Below are 16573 nucleotides of genomic sequence, written 5' to 3'. Positions count from 1 at the left end.
AATCACTTCTATATTGCTCTCACATATTTGTCTGAAATTCCAATCTTTTACCTCCAATTGCCTGAAAAACAGTTTCACTTGGTTGGGAAAAATCACCTCAAACCCTTAAACAGAATTATTTGTCCCCTCAAAGTAGCTCTCTTTTTCTTTTCCCATCAGCAGTAGCACAGGTTCACTATCCTGTATCTAACACCCTTGAGCTAGACAAAACTTGAAATTAGATATTTTCAAATATTTGAAGAGTAACATGTTACATATACATTTTTTTTTTTTAAACACTCCCAGGAGTATCGTTAATATTTAGGGAGTAAGAGATACCATTATTTACATAGTAAATAAAGATACAAATAACTTCTCAGTCAGTTCAGGTAAAGTTTTGCTATCAAAGGACTTCAGGTCAGGTACTAAACATATTATCAAAAAGTTTTTAAAAAATCTTAGAGCTTGGGATGCCTGGGTGGCTCAGTTGGTTAAGCAGCTGCCTTCGGCTCAGGTCATGATCCCAGCGTCCTGGGATCGAGTCCCACATCGGGCTCCTTGCTTGGCAGGGAGCCTGCTTCTCCCTCTGCCTCTGCCTGCCATTCTGTCTGCCTGTGCTCGCTCTCTCTCCCTCTCTCTCTGACAAATAAATAAATTTAAAAAAAAAAAAAAAAAAAAAAAAAAAAAATCTTAGAGCTTTTTAAATTGGGGATTGTGAATCAAAGACTATTAATGATAATAATAATATTATAATAATTATTTATAGGAAACCAACAATCATTTCAGCAATATATTAGATATTTTAGGTATTTAACAAATAATAATAGAGATGTCCAGTTTATTTTCCTCATTATACATATAGGAAAACTATAATATCATTTTTTAAAATTATCCAGACGAGAAATCCATAGTCATCTTCGGTTCCTCTATCTCTTCCATTCCACCGATATTAAATTATTAATTCTTCCTTCCTATTTATCCCTCCCTTTGAAAGCTCATTACTACATTATGACCTAATTCAGATCCTATGACTGCACAGGCCATGTCTCAACGCCTTAGTATAATACAGACCAGAACAATATTCTATTTCCCTCAATTCAACCCTCTTCTTAAAATAATATATTTATTAGGTACTCATTCATTCTTTCTACAAATGCTTATTCAATATTTACTCTGTGCAACATTCCTCTTCTGAAAAAGGTTCAGTGGGCTGCCATTGCCTATTTAATTAAGTCAAAATTCTTTGGAGTCCCACGTGAAGCTCCAAAGAACTACATTTTCAACTTTATCTCTTCCTATTCATTTAGTTGCGCTCTGGACTCCAGCCAGACTGCCAGTCCATTAATATCTTTCATTGTATGTGCATCCGCATTTCTGTTCATGCCACTCCACCTTCCCGAAATGTCCTCTTTCACTCTCCCCATCTGGTGACATCCTTCCCATCTCTATAGGTTTAGCTGTGGTCCCCCACTTCCCTTAGCTATCCTCAACACCTCCAGCTCATAATTATGGCCCTGTCATTTAACAATCACAATTCATTGGCTTAAAATTATATACTGCCTTCTACTGTGACTTAGTTCTTCATATTTGTGTCTTCCTTTGCAACAAGATTGAAAATTTGTTGACATAAAGGTAACTCCTTATCTTTGTACTCCCTAAAACATTGAATATAATTCATACAACTGAAACTTATAACAAATGTTCTGTTTAAACCACTTGATATGGAGGGATATGAAAGAGAACCTATACCTTGCGAACTCAACACCCTTTCAATAGTTTTTGTCTCATCTGTTATCTCAAGGGGTCTGAGATGATAATAACAATAAGAAAGAGACAGTAGAGATTTTTCTTTATAGAAACAGGGTATTAAGTACAAATAGTATATAATCAAAGTTATCTTTAAAAAAATTTCTTAGGAAAGTGCTATATGGGAGATCTACTAGGTGTCAATAAATCTAACACAGCCAGTTTATCTTCCAATCTTAAAAAAAAAAAAATGTTGTTGGGGCACCTGGGTGGCTCAGTGGGTTAAAGCCTCTGCCTTCCGCTCAGGTCATAATCCCAGGGTCCTGGGATGGAGCCCTGCATTGGGTTCTCTGCTCAGCAGGGAGCCTGCTTCCTCCCTCCCTCTCTGCCTGCTTCTCTGCCTACTTGTGATCTCTGTCTGTCAAATAAATAAATAAAATCTTAAAAAAAATGTTGTGTCTTCCATTTACCGCAATTAAATAGTTAAGGGCCATGCTATATAATTAATTTATATACATAAATATATAATCACACTCAGAATGACAAAATGCTTATAGTAACAGAGGCCAGAAGTGAGGGAACATCAACCACAAGTTTCTCATACTTAATACAGTCCACACACTCACTGAATGTGGAATGGTGAAATGAAATGTGATTCTCTCTCTGTCTCTCTCTCTTTCTCTCTCTGTAGTGACTTGTTTCCTAAAACTTAAATGCCCATTCAGAAGGACTCTGAAATTATATCTCATGTTATGCAGAATGTGAAGATGGTCTCTAAGATTCCCACCATCCTATGACCCTCACCCTGTACAATACCCTCCTCCAGCATGTGAGGCATACCTATGGATATCATGAAATACCACTCCCAAGTCTGAGTTACTGATCAGTAGACTATGAGTTCATCAAAAGGGAGATTACGTTAGGTGGGGCTGATCTAATCACCTGAGTAGAGTACTCAAAGGGACTGAGAGCCTTTTCTGAAGGAAGAAATTAAGAGGATTAAGAAATTCATAGAGTGAGAAGGCCTAGGGAGAGGGCCTTGTGACGAGGACCTGCCAGTGGCTTCTAGTTGCTGAGAGTGGTTCTAACCAACAGAATCAAAATTGGACCAACAAATTGAGAGAGCTTGGAAACAGATCTCTCAATCATTTCTCGATAAGGGTACACTTGCCTTATGTCTTGGTTTTATCCCTTTGAAACCATAAACAGAGGGCCAAATTATAATGTCCTGGACTGCTGACCCATGAAAACAGTAAAACAATAAAATTTAAACTGGTAAGTTTGTGTTAATTTGTGACACAGCAAAAGAAAATCTAATACTATCTATCAGACTCCATGTTTAAATGTGATCTTTTAATTATCTTTACCACAGATTGAAGGGATCTGAAGTTTAAAGAGACTATACAATCTGCCCACATTTGAATAACTAGGAAGCAACAGAGAAAAGATTTTGTATCCAGATTTACCAAATGCCCATGTTCTTAACCACCACTGATAGGAAAACTGGGCATTCTAAGTTGGCTTTACTGCCTCAACTAACATTGTGAATATCAAATTCTCTCTGTGCTTTCATCAAACTCTGTGTGGCTATTTACTCCTTACTGAGAACTTCCTTACTTTACTGACATTGAGAAGAACCAGTTAGATTAATTTATTTCATTAAACATTTATGAAATATCTACTGTAGCAAAGCACTGAATGAAGTTCAAAGACTGGTAAGACAGACCCTGACCCTCAAGTTTCTTGCATACTAGTGGAAAGACAAACTCATGCATACATATCATAAAGGAATAAGTAAGGAAGGAGGGAGAACTACCTAGCCTTGAGATTCCAAGAGAAAACATTCATCTACAAATTCACCTGATAAAGGGATAGTTATAGAATAAGATGCAGAGACACATTTATATGCTCACCTTAGATAAGATTTTATATTTATGGGAGGTTACTGGTTCCGTAAGATGGGAAATAAATAATAAATAACTAATTGTATGTTTGCTTTGAAACTTTAGATGATATCACTAATAACTTCGTTTATTATCTGTCCACTTTCTACAAGCTAAGCAATGTCCAAAGTACTAACAAGTATTATCTCATTCAGCTCTCACAAAAAACCTGTAAAATAGAAATTATTATTGTTATTCTAATTTTTCTGATGAGGAGACTAAGATACAAAGAGGTTAACACATGCTACAACATGACGATTTTATCTGAAAAGAAGAAAAGCCATGTAGAAAAGGAGGTAGGTGAAGGGAGACAGATATTTGCTGCAACTGATCACAGAATTTAGCTATGTTTCCCAGTACCCAAGGCAAAATGGGAAAATCTGGAAAAACCAGATTTATACTGTCTTCTTAATCTGAAAACATTCACTAAAATCTAAGAAAAATTCATAATTAGGGCCCCTACATGGAGGAGATTTTGAATACCATAGTATATACTATGTCTTATATAGGAAGTTTTAAAAGTGTCTGAAATTAACTTTTAAACCAACAGTAAAATAGAATATTGAAGTTCTGTGATGGCATGTAGAAATGAATTAATATAGTACTTTTACATAGCTTTTTATTTGACATAGGAGGAATGGCTGGCTAGCAGGTTTTTTGAACCACAGATCACAAATGAAATCAACCAAGTGGGTCACAGGCAGTTTTTTAAAAAAAAATTATACAGACATATGGGGTGCCTGGGAGGCTCAGTCGGTTGAGCATCCAACTCTTGATTTTGGCTCAGGTCACAGTCTCAGGGTCCTGAGATCAAGCCCCATGCTGGGCTCCTCGATCTGTGGGGAATTTGCTGGAGATTCTCTCTCTCCCTCTGTCCTGCCCTTTGCTCCCTCTCTCTTTCTCAAATAAATAAATATGAATAAAATAAAAATTATACAGAAATATCTATATCTATATATGTATAGATGATATAGATATAGATAGCTATAAATATAGATATAGATGATAGATATGGGAGGCGGATACATCTCAAGTTCAAAAATACGTACAAGCATATCTGGGAGATATGTGTTTGGGTCCAGATCACTGAAATAAAAAAGAATAGCACAATAATGAGTCAGATGAATTTTTTGGTTTCTCAGTGCATATAAAAGTTATGTTTATACTCTATCATAGTCAATTAAGTGTGCAACAGTATTATATTTTTTAAAAATGTAATATGTGATATATATTATATAATATATATAATATACACATACACACAGTGAAATATTTTTAGATATTAAAAAAAGAATGAACTCTTGCCCTCTGTGAAGATATGGATGGGACAAAACAAAATAAGTCAGAGAAAGACAAATACCTATGATTTTACTCATATGTGGAATTTAAGAAACAAACGAACAAAGGGAAAAAAGAGAGAGAGAGAGGCTAACCAAGAAACATACTCTTAATTATAGAGAACAAACTGATGGTTGTCAGAAGGAGGTGGGTGGAGGGATGGGGTAAAAAGAGTACACTTATCACAATGAACACTGAGTAAAGTATAAAATTGCTGAATCACTACATTATACACCTGAAACTAATATAGTGCTGCATGTTCACTATAATAGAATTAAAATAAAAAACAGTATACAAATGTGCATACCTTACAAAGTATTTTATTGCTATACAATGCCAACTATCACCTGAGCTTTCAGCAAGTTGCTATTCTTGATCACAGATGACTATAACAAATATAATAATGAAAAACTGAAACATTAAGAGAATTATGAAAATGTGACAGAGAAACATGAAGTGAGCAAATGCTGTTGGAAAAATGATGCCAATAGACAGTCGATGCAGGCTTGTAACAACCTTCAATTTGTTAAAAAAAAAAAAACAAAAACCCAGTATTTGTGAAATATAATAAAGTGCAATAAAATTGTGGTATGTTTATGGGTTTATATGTATGTGTTATCTTATAAATATGACTCATTTTTTTTTCCAAAAGCTTGAATGACACTCCTTAGTTTATACTATTCGTCTTGACTATCAGTTATCTCAGCCAGGATCTTGTCAAAGCTTCATAAAAAATCTGTATCAGATTGAAGTCTTTAGAAAGTGTTTGGAGTGTAGCATTTTGAGTTATTGTCTAAAAGGAGATCCTCATTGAATATCCTTCTCAATGCAGAAAAACTGAGAGCTTTCTGCTAAGGTCAGGAACACGGCAGGGATGTCCATTATCACCACTGCTATTCAACATAGTACTAGAAGTCCTAGCCTCAGCAATCAGACACCAAAAAGAAATTAAAGGCATCCGAATTGGCAAAGAAGAAGTCAAACTCCCTCTGTGTAGATAATACAATACTTTATGTGGAAAACCCAAAAGGCTCCACTCCAAAACTGCTGGAACTCATACAGGAATTCAGTAAAGTGTCAGGATATAAAGTCAATGCACAGAAATCAGTTGCATTTCTATACACCAGCAACAAAACAGAAGAAAGAGAAATTAAGGAGTCAATCCCATTTACAATTACACCCAAAACCATAAGATACCTAGGAATAAACCTAACCAAAGAATCTGTACTTAGAAAATTATAAAGTATTCATGAAAGAAATTGAGGAAGACACAAAGAAATGGAAAAACGTTCCATGCTCCTGGATTGGAAGCACAAATATTATGAAAATGTCTATGCTATCTAAAACAATCTACACATTTAATGCAATCCCTATCAAAATACCATCGACTTTTTTCAAATAAGTGGAACAAATAATCCTGAAATTTATATGGAACCAGAAAAGACCCTGAATAGCCAGAGGAACGTTGAAAAAGAAAACCAAAGTTGGCGGCATCACAATTACAGACTTCAAGCTCCATTACAAAGCTGTAATCATCAAGACAGTATGGTACAGACACAAAAACAGACACACAGATCAATGGGACAGAACAGAAAGCTCAGAAATGGACCCTCAACTCCATGGTCAACTAATCTTCAACAATGCAAAAAAGAATGGAAAAAAGAAAGGAAAAAAGTCTCTTCAACAAATGGCGTTGGGAAAATTGAACAGCCACATGCAGAGAAATGAAACTGGACCATTTCCTTACACCACACACAAAAAGAGACTCAAAGTGGATGAAAGACCTCAACATGAGATAGGAATCCATCAAAATCCTTGAGGAGAACACAGGTAGCAACCCCTTAGACCTCAGGCACAGCTACTTCTTCTTAGAAACATCAACAAATGCAAGAGAAGCAAGGGCAAAAATGAACTATTGGGACTTCAACAAGATCAAAAGCTTTTGCACAACAAAGGAAACAGTCAACAAAACCAAAAGACAACCGACAGAATGGGAGAAGATATTTGCAAATGACATATCAGATAAAGGGCTAGTATCCAAAATCTATAAAGAACTTATCAAACTCAACACCCAAAGAACAAACAACCCAATCAAGAAATGGGCAGAAGATATGAGCAGACATTTCTGAAAAAAAAATCCAAATGTCCAACAGACACTTGAAAAAGTACTTGACATCACTTAGCATCAGGGAACTACAAATCAAAACCACAGTGAGATACCACCTCACACCAGTCAGAATGGCTAAAATTAACAAGTTGGGAAATAGCAGGTGTTGGCAAGGATGTGGAGAAAGGGGAAGCCTCCTACACTGTTGGTGGGAACGCAAGCCAGTGCAGCCACTCTGGAAAACAGTATGCAGGTTCCTCAAAAAGTTGAAAATAGAGCTACCCTACAACCCAGCAATCACACTACTGGGTATTTGCCCTAAAATACCCAGTATACAGTACAATACAAATGTAGTGATCCAAAGGGGCACGTGCACCTGAATGTTTATAGCAGCAATGTCCATAATAGCCAACCTATGGAAAGAGCCCAGATGTCCATCAACAGATGAATGGATAAAGAAAATGTGGTATATGTGTACAATGGAATATTATGGCCATCAAAAAAATGAAATCTTGCCATTTGCAATGATGTGGATGGAACTAGAAGTTATTATGCTAAACAAAGTAAGTCAATAAGAGAAAGAAAATTATATGACCTCACTGATACGAGGAATTTTAAAAACAAGACAGAGGATCATAGGGGAAGGGAGGGAAAAATGAAACAAGACAAAACCAGAGAGGAAGACAAACCATAAGAGACTCAGTCTCAGGAAACAAACTGAGGGTTGCTGGAGGTAGGTGGGGAAGGATGACATGGCTGTGTTATGGACTTTGGGGAGGGTATGTGCTCTGGCGAGTGCTGTGAATTGTGTAAGACTGATAATTCACAGACCTGTACCCTGAAACAAATACATTATATGTTTATTTAAAAATAAATAAATAAATAAATAAAAGGAGATCCTCAAACTTTAGATTTTAGGCAAAGAAGTGGAAGTCATTGTTTAATTAAAGAGGTTCTTATTTGTGCTGAGATGGAAGAAATCTCATTTCTTGCAGAGATGGGGGACTGCAGAAAAGTGTACTGGAGGGTGAAAAGTTTTTCTCATGAAGCCCGAGATATATTTGATCTTTTCAAATGCATGAGCGTCCCCTCATCCTGCCCCCATCCACGTGTAAGTGGCCCAAAGGCATCTATGATAGTTCTGGTTTCATAAGGTGTCCTGCTAAAATTCTTAATAGCTTATTCTTCCACTCTCAAAAATGTCCTCGATGGATGACAAGTTACGTGACCACCCTTTCCATAAGGAAGGACAAATGTCCCTGACTTGGAAATGTTTGTAGAGATGAACTGTGTACCAGAGATATTCTATCCTTTTACTCAAATTATGATTTCTACATGCTTCTCTTTCTCTATAAACCCTCTGAGACATACTCCTTGTCAGAGGACATTCCATGTTTTCCTATTCAGAAGTGTAATAAAAACCAGAAAAGTATTTCTCAGACCAATTCACTGAAGCTATTCTGAATTTTTAAAATAAATAAATAAATAAAAATAAAAATTTCAGGGGCACCTGGGTGGCTCAGTCAGTCAAAGCTCTGATTCTTGATTTCAGCTCCTGTTATGATCTAGGGTCATGAGACAGAGCCCTGTGTAGGATTCTGTACTCAGTGGAGAGTCTGCTGGAGAGTCTTTAAAAATATAGATCTCCTCTCCCACAAAGAGGACACATGAATATTTGGTGAGCAAGTAGCAAGTAGCCACCTGGGACTCCTGGGTGGCTCTGGTCTGCCGGCTAAGCATCTGTCTTTTTTTTTTTTTTTTTTTTTTTTATAATTTTTTATTTTTATAAACATATATTTTTATCCCCAGGGGTACAGGTCTGTGAATCACCAGGTTTACACACTTCACAGCACTCACCAAATCACATACCCTCCCCAATGTCCATAATCCCACCCCCTTCTCCCAAACCCCCTCCCCCCGGCAACCCTCAGTTTGTTTTGTGAGATTAAGAGTCACTTATGGTTTGTCTCCCTCCCAATCCCATCTTGTTTCATTTATTCTTCTTCTACCCACTTAAGCCTCCATGTTGCATCACCACTTCCTCATATCAGGGAGATCATATGATAGTTGTCTTTCTCTGCTTGACTTATTTCGCTAAGCATGATACGCTCTAGTTCCATCCATGTTGTTGCAAATGGCAAGATTTCATTTCTTTTGATGGCTGCATAGTATTCCATTGTGTATATATACCACATCTTCTTGATCCATTCATCTGTTGATGGACATCTAGGTTCTTTCCATAGTTTGGCTATTGTGGACATTGCTGCTATAAACATTCGGGTGCATGTGTCCCTTTGGATCACTACATTTGTATCTTTAGGGTAAATACCCAGTAGTGCAATTGCTGGGTCATAGGGCAGTTCTATTTTCAACATTTTGAGGAACCTCCATGCTGTTTTCCAGAGTGGCTGCACCAGCTTGCATTCCCACCAACAGTGTAGGAGGGTTCCCCTTTCTCCGCATCCTCGCCAGCATCTGTCATTTCCTGACTTGTTGATTTTAGCCATTCTGACTGGTGTGAGGTGATATCTCATTGTGGTTTTGATTTGTATTTCCCTGATGCCGAGTGATATGGAGCACTTTTTCATGTGTCTGTTGGCCATCTGGATGTCTTCTTTGCAGAAATGTCTGTTCATGTCTTCTGCCCATTTCTTGATTGGATTATTTGTTCTTTGGGTGTTGAGTTTGCTAAGTTCTTTATAGATTCTGGACACTAGTCCTTTATCTGATATGTCGTTTGCAAATATCTTCTCCCATTCTGTCAGTTGTCTTTTGATTTTGTTAACTGTTTCCTTTGCTGTGCAAAAGCTTTTGATCTTGATGAAATCCCAGTAGTTCATTTTTTCCCTTGCTTCCCTTGCCTTTTGCGTTGTTCCTAGGAAGATGTTGCTGCGGCAGAGGTCGAAGAGGTTGCTGCCCGTGTTCTCCTCAAGGATTTTGATGGATTCCTTTCGTACATTGAGGTCCTTCATCCATTTTGAGTCTATTTTTGTGTGTGGTGGTAAGGAAATGGTCCAATTTCATTTTTCTGCATGTGGCTGTCCAATTTTCCCAGCACCATTTATTGAAAAGGCTGTCTTTTTTCCATTGGACATTCTTTCCTGCTTTGTCGAAGATTAGTTGACCATAGATTTGAGGGTCTATTTCTGGGCTCTCTATTCTGTTCCATTGATCTATGTGTCTGTTTTTGTGCCAGTACCATGCTGTCTTGATGATGACAGCTTTGTAATAGAGCTTGAAGTCCGGAATTGTGATGCCACCAACGTTGGCTTTCTTTTTCAATATCCCTTTGGCTATTCGAGGGTCTTTTCTGGTTCCATATAAATTTTAGAATTATTTGTTCCATTTCTTTGAAAAAGATGGATGGTACTTTGATAGGAATTGCATTAAATGTGTAGATTGCTTTAGGTAGCATAGACATTTTCACAATATTTATTCTTCCAATCCAGGAGCATGGAACATTTTTCCATTTCTTTGTGTCTTCCTCAATTTCTTTCATGAGTACTTTATAGTTTTCTGAGTATAGATTCTGTGTCTCTTTGGTTAGGTTTATTCCTAGGTATCTTATGGTTTTGGATGCAATTGTAAATGGGATTGACTCCTTAATATCTCTTTCTTCTGTCTTGCTGTTGGTGTAGAGAAATGCAACTGATTTCTGTGCATTGATTTTATATCCTGACACTTTACTGAATTCCTGTATAAGTTCTAGCAGTTTTGGGAGTGCATTCTTTTGGGTTTTCCACATATAGTATCATATCATCTGCGAAGAGTGATAATTTGACTTCTTCTTTGCCGATTTGGATGCCTTTAATTTCCTTTTGTTGTCTGATTGCTGAGGCTAGGACCTCTAGTACGATGTTGAATAGCAGTGGTGATAATGGACATCCCTGCCGTGTTCCTGACCTTAGCGGAAAAGCTTTCAGTTTTTCTCCATTGAGAATGATATTTGCGGTGGGTTTTTTCATAGATGGCTTTGATGATATTGAGGTATGTGCCCTCTATCCCTACACTTTGAAGAGTTTTGATCAGGAAGGGATGTTGTACTTTGTCAAATGCTTTTTCAGCATCTATTGAGAGTATCATATGGTTCTTGTTCTTACTTTTATTGATGTGTTGTATCACATTGACTGATTTGCGGATGTTGAACCAACCTTGCAGCCCTGGAATAAATCCCACTTGGTCGTGGTGAATAATCTTTTTAATGTACTGTTGAATCCTATTGGCTAGTATTTTGTTGAGTATTTTCGCATCTGTGTTCATCAAGGATATCGGTCTATAGCTCTCTTTTTTGGTGGGATCCTTGTCTGGTTTTGGGATCAAGGTGATGCTGGCCTCATAAAATGAGTTTGGAAGTTTTCCTTCCATTTCTATTTTTTGGAACAGTTTCAGGAGAATAGGAATTAGTTCTTCTTTAAATGTTTGGTAGAATTCCCCCCGGGAAGCCGTCTGGCCCTGGGCTTTTGTTTGTTTGGAGATTTTTAATGACTGTTTCAATCTCCTTACTGGTTATGGGTCTGTTCAGGCTTTCTATTTCTTCCTGGTTCAGTTGTGGTAGTTTATATGTTTCTAGGAATGCATCCATTTCTTCCAGATTGTCAAATTTATTGCCGTAGAGTTGCTCATAGTATGTTCTTATAATAGTTTGTATTTCTTTGGTGTTAGTTGTGATCTCTCCTCTTTCATTCATGATTTTATTTATTTGGGTCCTTTCTCTTTTCTTTTTGATAAGTCGGGCCAGGGGTTTTATCAATTTTATTAATTCTTTCAAAGAACCAGCTCCTAGTTTCGTTGATTTGTTCTATTGTTTTTTTTTGTTTCTATTTCATTGATTTCTGCTCTGATCTTTATGATTTCTCTTCTCCTGCTGGGCTTAGGGTTTCTTTCTTGTTCTTTCTCCAGCTCCTTTAGGTGTAGGGTTAGGTTGTGTACCTGAGACCTTTCTTGTTTCTTGAGAAAGGCTTGTACCGCTATATATTTTCCTCTCAGGACTGCCTTTGTTGTGTCCCACAGATTTTGAACCGTTGTATTTTCATTATCATTTGTTTCCATGATTTTTTTCAATTCTTCTTTAATTTCCCGGTTGACCCATTCATTCTTTAGAAGGATACTGTTTAGTCTCCATGTATTTGGGTTCTTTCCAAACTTCCTTTTGTGGTTGAGTTCTAGCTTTAGAGCATTGTGGTCTGAAAATATGCAGGGAATGATCCCAATCTTTTGATACCGGTTGAGTCCTGATTTAGGACCGAGGATGTGATCTATTCTGGAGAATGTTCCATGTGCACTAGAGAAGAATGTGTATTCTGTTGCTTTGGGATGAAATATTCTGAATATATCTGTGATGTCCATCTGGTCCAGTGTGTCATTTAAGGCCTTTATATCCTTGCTGATCTTTTGCTTGGATGACCTGTCCATTTCAGTGAGGGGAGTGTTAAAGTCCCCTACTATCATTGTATTATTGTTGATGTGTTTCTTTGATTTTGTTATTAATTGGTTTATATAGTTGGCTGCTCCCACATTGGGGGCATAGATATTTAAAATTGTTAAATATTCTTGTTGGACAGACCCTTTGAGTATGATATAGTGTCCTTCCTCATCTCTTATTATAGTCTTTGGCTTAAAATCTAATTGATCTGATATAAGGATTGCCACTCCTGCTTTCTTCTGATGTCCATTAGCATGGTAAATTCTTTTCCACCCCCTCACTTTAAATCTGGAGGTGTCTTCGGGCTTAAAATGTGTTTCTTGGAGGCAACATATAGATGGGTTTTGTTTTTTTATCCATTCTGATACCCTGTGTCTTTTGACAGGGGCATTTAGCCCATTCACATTCAGGGTAACTATTGAGAGATATGAATTTAGTGCCATTGTATTGCCTGTAAGGTGACTGTTACTGTATATGGTCTCTGTTCCTTTCTGATCTACCACTTGTAGGCTCTCTCTTTGCTTAGAGGACCCCTTTCAAGATTTCCTGTAGAGCTGGTTTGGTATTTGCAAATTCTTTCAGTTGTTGTTTGTCCTGGAAGCTTTTAATCTCTCCTTCTATTTTCAATGATAGCCTAGCTGGATATAGTATTCTTGGCTGCATGTTTTTTCTCGTTTAGTGCTCTGAAAATATCATGCCAGCTCTTTCTGGCCTGCCAGGTCTCTGTGGATAAGTCAGCTGCCAATCTAATATTTTTACCATTGTATGTTACAGACTTCTTTTCCCGGGCTGCTTTCAGGATTTTCTCTTTGTCATTGAGACTTGTAAATTTTACTATTAGGTGACGGGGTGTGGGCCTATTCTTATTGATTTTGAGGGGCATTCTCTGAACCTCCTGAATTTTGATGCTCGTTCCCTTTGCCATATTGGGGAAATTCTCCCCAATAATTCTCTCCAGTATACCTTCTGCTCCCCTCTCACTTTCTTTCTTCTTCTGGAATCCCAATTATTCTAATGTTGTTTCGTCTTATGGTGTCACTTATCTCTCGAATTCTCCCCTCGTGGTCCAGTAGCTGTTTGTCCCTCTTTTGATCAGCTTCTTTATTCTCTGTCATTTGGTCTTCTATATCACTAATTCTTTCTTCTGCCTCATTTATCCTAGCAGCGAGAGCCTCCATTTTTGATTGCACCTCATTAATAGCTTTTTTGATTTCAACTTGGTTAGATTTTAGTTCTTTTATTTCTCCAGAGAGGGCTTTTATATCTCTCGAGAGGGTTTCTCTAATATCTTCCATGCCTTTTTCGAGCCCGGCTAGAACCTTGAGAATTGTCATTCTGAACTCTAGATCTGACATATTACCGATGTCTGTATTGATTAGGTCCCTAGCCTTCGGTACTGCCTCTTGTTCTTTTTTTTTTGTGTGTTGAATTTTTACGTCTTGTCATTTTGTCCAGATAAGAGTAAATGAAGGGGCAAGTAAAATACTAAAAGGGTGGCAACAACCCCAGGAAAATATGCTTTAACCAAATTAGAAGAGATCCAAAATCGTGAGTGGGGAGAAAGGGGATAAAAAGAGGTTCAAAAAGGAAGAGAGAAAAAAAGAAAAAAAAAAAAAAAAAAAAAAAAAAAAAAAAAAAAAGAAAAGAAAAGAATTTTTAAAAAAGAAAACACCTAAGAAAAATGTAAAAAATATATATATATATATTAGAGATAAACTAGTAAAAAATCGTTAAAAAAAAAAAAAGGGTAACAGTTAAAAAAAAAAAAAAAATTTTACCCGAAGGCGAGAAAAAAAAAAAATGAAAAAGAAAAAATTAAATTAACTGCAAGACTAAAAAAAAAATCACAGGAAAAAAAGCCATGAGTTCCGTGCTTGGCTTTCTCCTCCTCTGGAATTCTGCTGCTCTCCTTGGTATTGAAACCGCACTCCTTGGTAGGTGAACTTGGTCTCGGCTGGATTTCTTGTTGATCTTCTGGGGGAGGGGCCTGTTGTAGTGATTCTCAAGTGTCTTTGCCCCAGGCGGAATTACACCGCCCTTACCCGGGGCCGGGGTGAGTAATCCGCTCGGGTTTGCTTTCAGGAGCTTTTGTTCCCTGAGCGCTTTCCGTAGAGTTCCAGAGGACGGGAATACAAATGGCGGCCTCCTGGTCTCCGGCCCGGAGGAGCCGAGAGCCCAGGGCCCCACTCCTCAGTGCGCCCTCAGAGAACAGCGCCCAGTTACTCCCGTCTGCCTGTCCTCCGGCCGCGCTCCGAGCTCACCGAGCCTGCGACCGGTTCAAGGTAACACCGAGCTGCGAGATTACTGTCGGCTCTGTCTCTGTAGCCGGCTTTCCCATTCCAATACCCGCAAGCTCTGCGACACTCAGACACCCCCGATCCTTCTGTGACCCTGCGGGACCTGAGGCCACGCTGACCCCGCGTGGGCTTCGCCCCGGTTTAGCCTCTGGAGCGATGTCCCTCAGCGGAACAGACTTTTAAAAGTCCTGATTTTGTGCGCGGTTGCTCCGCCGCTTGCCGGGAGCCGGCCCCTCCCCCCGGGGTCTATCTTCCCGTCGCTTTGGATTCACTTCTCCGCCGGTCCTACCTTTCAGAAAGTGGCTGATTTTCTGTTTCCAGAATTGCTGTTCTTCTTCTCTTCGATCTGCCGATGGATTTTCAGGTGTTTGCAATCTTTAGATAAGCTATCTAGCTGATCTCCGGCTAGCTGAAGCAGTCTCAGCTTGCTACTTCTCCGCCATCTTGACTCCTCTAAGCATCTGTCTTTGACTCAGTTCACGATCTCAGGGTCCTGGGATTGGCCCACATGCATTGGGCTCCCTGCTCAGTGGAGAAGCCGTTTCTTCCTCTCCTTCTCTCTCACTATCTTTGTCTCTCTCTCTCTCTCACAAATAAACAAATAATCTTAAAAAAAAAAAAAAAAGTAGCCACCTTCAAGTCTAAAAAATAGTCCTCAGAAAGAAATTTACGTTGGGGGCACCTGGGTGGCTCAGTCGGTTAAGGGTCTGCCTTCGGCTCAGGTCATAATCCCAGGGTCCTGGGATTGAGTTCCGTGTTGGGCTGCCTGCTTCTCCCTTTGCCTCTTTCTCTCTCTCTCTCTCTATCATGAATAAACAAATAAAATCTAAAAAATAATAATAAAAAGAAAGAAAGAAACCTATTTTGGGGCTCCTGGCTGGCTCAGGCAGTACTGTGAGCAACTCTTGATCTTGGGCTTCTGAGTTTGAGTTCTACTTTGGGTTTAGAGATTACTTAAACATAAAAGCTTAAAAAAAAAATAGAGCATAGGCGTACTCTGCATTATCTGAATGGTCACAATAAGACTGTAGTGCTTAAGGTATAATATCTGTGGTGTAACTTAAGAACCCTAAAGGTGTTCTTAATATATAAATTCTGTATTCATGAAAAGTTGGAGACAAAACGGCATCATAGAACACACAAAAATGAGTTTTATTTAGTACAACTAGAGAAAATTGGTGGAAGAACTGAGAAATTAATTGATGCATGATAGCCAAGATAGGCTGAACTCCAAAGTCCTACACCTTAACAGTTAATACCACACTCAGATCTCAAGTGGCAATACAATTTCAACAGAACAGTGTCATCTGTGATGTTAATGCCATTTGTTTCAACGCTATTTTTCAATTTTTTAAATCTTTATAGGGTTTGTAGATTTTAGAGTTGTGTAAAACGATATGTATAAAGAACTTTATACACTTCCTTTTTTAAAGATTTTATTTTTTATGAGAGAGAGCACAAGTGGGGAGAGGGGCAGAGGGATATGGAGAAGCAGACACCACCACCACCCCTCTCCCTGCCTGGGGCTGAGCAGGGAGCCCAGTGTGGGGCTTGATCTCAGGACGCTGGGATCTTGACCTGAGCTGAAGGCAGACACTTAACCCATTGAGCCACCCAGACGCCCCTATATACTGTACTATTTTAAAATAAATAAGGAAACACTGGAGCCTCAGAAAATATTTTTGCTCTTAAAAAAGAGGTTCTCATATTTCAAAAGTTTGAAGATATATTAGAGTGGAAA

The sequence above is a fragment of the Mustela putorius genome, unplaced genomic scaffold, assembly GCF_011764305.1.
Source record: "Mustela putorius furo isolate JIRA1106 unplaced genomic scaffold, ASM1176430v1.1 tig00003834_pilon_pilon_pilon, whole genome shotgun sequence".
In the NCBI taxonomy this organism is placed as follows: domain Eukaryota; kingdom Metazoa; phylum Chordata; class Mammalia; order Carnivora; family Mustelidae; genus Mustela; species Mustela putorius.
Note: the sequence above shows the minus strand (reverse complement) of the source record.